Genomic DNA, 4,626 nt, shown 5'->3' with positions numbered 1-4,626 from the left:
CACGTGAGGCAATACTGACCTTACGGCTTATCTTAGAAGAAAGATTAAGGAAAGGCAAACCTACGTTTCTAGCATTTGTAGACTTAGAGAAAGCTTTTGACAATGTTGACTGGAATACTCTCTTTCAAATTCTAAAGGTGGCAGGGGTAAAATACAGGGAGCGAAAGGCTATTTACAATTTGTACAGAAACCAGATGGCAGTTATAAGAGTCGAGGGACATGAAAGGGAAGCAGTGGTTGGGAAGGGAGTAAGACAGGGTTGTAGCCTCTCCCCGATGTTGTTCAATCTGTATATTGAGCAAGCAGTAAAGGAAACAAAAGAAAAATTCGGAGTAGGTATTAAAATTCATGGAGAAGAAATAAAAACTTTGAGGTTCGCCGATGACATTGTAATTCTGTCAGAGACAGCAAAGGACTTGGAAGAGCAGTTGAATGGAATGGACAGTGTCTTGAAAGGAGGATATAAGATGAACATCAACAAAAGCAAAACAAGGATAATGGAATGTAGTCTAATTAAGTCGGGTGATGCTGAGGGAATTAGATTAGGAAATGAGGCACTTAAAGTAGTAAAGGAGTTTTGCTATTTGGGAAGCAAAATAACTGATGATGGTCGAAGTAGAGAGGATATAAAATGTAGGCTGGCAATGGCAAGGAAAGCGTTTCTGAAGAAGAGAAATTTGTTAACATCTAGTATTGATTTAAGTGTCAGGAAGTCATTTCTGAAAGTATTCGTATGGAGTGTAGCCATGTATGGAAGTGAAACATGGACGATAAATAGTTTGGACAAGAAGAGAATAGAAGCTTTCGAAATGTGGTGCTATAGAAGAATGCTGAAGATTAGATGGGTAGATCACATAACTAATGAGGAAGTATTGAATAGGATTGGGGAGAAGAGAAGTTTGTGGCACAACTTGACCAGAAGAAGGGATCGGTTGGTAGGACATGTTCTGAGGCATCAAGGGATCACCAATTTAGTATTGGAGGGCAGCGTGGAGGGTAAAAATCGTAGAGGGAGACCAAGAGATGAATACACTAAGCAGATTCAGAAGGATGTAGGTTGCAGTAGGTACTGGGAGATGAAAAAGCTTGCACAGGATAGAGTAGCATGGAGAGCTGCATCAAACCAGTCTCAGGACTGAAGACCACAACAACAACAACAACATCAGAGTACATATATTCGCTAATTAAATTCATTATAAATAATTCATCTCAATTCGCGAAGAACAGTGATGTTCATACGCACAACACTAGAGGAAAAAATGACCTTTCCTATCCGTTATTGAATTTATCAGTTGCTCAAAAAGGAGTACATTATTCAGCAACAAAAATCTTTGATCATTTTCCCAACAACGTAAAGTGTCTGGCAGGTAGCAGATCAAGTTTTAAATCTAGCCTAAAATCATTTCTTTTGGACAACTCCTTCTATTCCACGGAAGAGTTTCTGTTTCAGAACTCGTAAAAAAAATATATATATATATATATACCTCTGAATGTAGTTGCATGTGTAGAACTAAAAATTTCAGTAATATTAATATTAGCACTATTCATATATATCTTGTATCTGACTTGTTGCACATCATATAGATAAAATAATACTGAAAATGATTTACAAAGCATGACGTAACTAAACTAAACTAAACTAAACTCCCCCCCCCTCTCTCCTGCCATCTGTTGCCCCCCCCACCCTCACTTTGTCACCATATTTAGCACTTAACTAAACAACTTTAGCACCTAACTAAACTGTGGAATGAACGACTTTCCTTGGAACGCTTTTATTTTTAAAATGGTGAAAAATGAACGATATTTAGTTTGTGTTTGTGGAGGACAGGGGACGAGTGGGCGTGGAGTTAGAATGAATGACGAAGGAATTCGTGGTGCATCGCAAGTGCTGTTCACAATTCCTCAGATAAGGGGTAGATGCTTGTTGTAAAACATACTTCCCCTGCATTACTCCTCTCTATTGTGCCACTTGCTTGACCTACGCACTGTAACCCCACTTAAAGTGAAGCATGTTAGAATGTGTGCACTATACTTACTCTTCGCAAATTACTTGATGGCTGTCCGCCCCAGTAGCTGAGTGGTCAGCGTGACGGATTGCCGTCCTCTGGGCCCGGGTTCGATTCCCGGCTGGGTCGGAGATTTTCTCCGCTCAGGGGCTGGGTGTTGTGTTGTGTTCATCATCATTTCATCCCCATCCGGCGTGCAGGTCGCCCAATGTGGCGCCGAATGTAATAAGACCTGCGATATGGCGGCCGGACCTGCCCCGCGAGGGGCCTCCCGGCCAATGACGCCAAACGCTCATCATCATCACTTGATGGCTGCACTCCTTACTTCTGAACCAGCAGAAATTGGAAGACTTCAGGGTGCTAATGCTTTGTATCTGACCACAGCATCTAATACTAATAGTAGTAGTAATAATAATAATGTGTATAGTACTGTAGTAACCCTTATGTAGCTACTGCTGTGTCGTGCTGTTACTTAATTCATTTATGTTTTTCGAAGAGCGTAATGAAACAATTTCTGGACTACTGCAGATATAAGTTACAACTTGGAGAAGACTTTCTTTTGAGGTATTTAGTATTTGTTACGTGTATGTTTCACATTTTCATTAGTGATGTATTGGACAAAGCGCAACATATGTGTGTAGTAGGTCGATTATGTGAGGAACCTGTAACCTGCGCCGTATTAATGTTACTAACTGAGAAAAAGTAATTATTGTTGATAGCTTATCAGGTCTACAACTTTGCTTCTGCCGTTTTGCAATAGACGACAGTAGCGGCAAGTGGGGTTCAGGTGGTTGGTCGTAAGTGTAATACAATAAGCTTAGGCATCTGTAAAGATAATGCCATAAAAGTATTAGTCGATTTGTGATTGCATCGTAAGGTTATTCTCGATAAAGTACGTCAACTTACGTACCCATTTCTCGCCATATGCGGGAAGTTTTAATTTTCTGCTTTAACATGAATAAATCTGCGGCTGTGGCTCTTAAAATGCTGGGTAAGACCAATGGTGAGGGAACTATTAGTGGAAGAACGTGCAGAGAATGCTTTTAACGCCTTCATAAGGGTGATTTTGATGTCGAAGACCGGCATGGCGGGGGAAGACAGAACGTTTTCGTAGCTACTGAAACAGGCGAAGACAGTCACAGGACATCATTATCGAAAGCAATTGATGCGTTAGAGCCCAGCACTGAAACACAAAAGGCCACAATACAGCGATAGACATGTAAAGGTAATTTTGCAGCAGATCAGTGCTAGATCCCATGTCGCAAAATCCGACAAAATATGCATGGAAACGTTGACATGAGAAGTCCTATCCCTCCCGCCGTATTCTCCAAACGTTGCTCTCTCTAACTACCACCCTTTTCGATCAGGGGCATGCAGTCTGGCTGACCAGCACTTCCGATCATATGAACAAGTGCAAAATTGAATCGATTCATGGATCCCCACAAAAGACGCCCAGTTCTTCCGCCACGGGGTTCGTATGCTATCCGAAAGATGGGAGAATGTAGTGGCCAGCGTTGGGTAATACTATGAATCATAATTCTTTTGTACGTTTTTCACAATAAATCACCGAACTTCGAGAAGAAACGGCGGAAGCAAAGTTGTAGATCTAGCATATAATCAATATTAATGCAAGGAATCACTCCGTCTTCAGGCCACAAGTGGCCCATCGGGACCATCCGACCGCCGTGTCATCCTCAGTTGAGGATGCGCATTTGGAGGGCGTGTGGTCAACACACCACTCTCCCGGTCGTTATGATGGTTTCCTTTGGCCGGAGCCGCTACTATTCGGTCGAGTAGCTCCTCAATTGGCATCACGAGGCTGAGTGCACCCAGAAAAATGGCAACAGCGCATGGCGGCCTGGATGGTCACCCATCCAAGTGCCGGCCACACCCGACAGCGCTTAACTTCGGTGATCTCAGGGGAACCGGTGTATCCACTGCGGTAAGGCCGTTGCCTAACCAATATTAAAGCCTTACAAAATTATGATAATAATAATCATATTTGGGAAATAATTTAGTTTCGTGACTGGAACAGAATAGAATCTTTTAGTTTTTACCATTCAGAAAATTTCATTTTACCCCTTATGGGGTATTCACACCCAGGTTGGGAACCACTGGTCTATAACCTTCTGGACTGCGGGTGTTGCCGTTAAGTTTCCCACGAGCAGTGTTTTTGGAACTATGGTGGATTCTTGTCGGCGAGTGATGCTTTCGTTTCAGGACGTGGGAGAGTCAGAATCTTAGGCGTTCCCTTCTTCTCCACCTTGTAGCTCTTGTGCTTTACTGTGGGAGAGACAGACACGCAGGACGTCGGCGGGGCAGCTCGAGAGGCCGGCCCACTTGGGTGGGTCGTTCTAAATTTGTGGCCTGGACGCTGTGTGGCCTGGTGTCGCACGGCTGTGTTTTTCTTCTTGTTTCCAGGGAAATGAGCTGCCGGCCGGCCTGCGGCGTTATCTGTTTGGCTCCACGAATAGAGCCGGCCCGGTCCGCGCGGCTGCGTGGCGGGCGCAAGCGGACCGTGCAGCGGAGCTGGCTGTAGCGCGGCTCCACCGTGCTTCCCGGAATGTCGCAGCGGCCACACCATGACGGCGGCGGCTGGCGACAGAGGGAGAGGCTGCCG

The 4,626-nt window shown here is 44.1% G+C and overlaps 1 pseudogene; it reads right to left on the bottom strand.

The window, feature by feature from the left end:
- Positions 1-3,844: 3,844 nt before the first annotated feature.
- Positions 3,845-3,962, bottom strand: LOC126485492 (5S ribosomal RNA; annotated as a pseudogene).
- Positions 3,963-4,626: the final 664 nt, after the last annotated feature.

The sequence above is a fragment of the Schistocerca serialis genome, chromosome 6, assembly GCF_023864345.2.
Source record: "Schistocerca serialis cubense isolate TAMUIC-IGC-003099 chromosome 6, iqSchSeri2.2, whole genome shotgun sequence".
Classification (NCBI taxonomy): domain Eukaryota; kingdom Metazoa; phylum Arthropoda; class Insecta; order Orthoptera; family Acrididae; genus Schistocerca; species Schistocerca serialis.
Note: the sequence above shows the minus strand (reverse complement) of the source record. Positions and strands in the feature narration are given on the sequence as shown.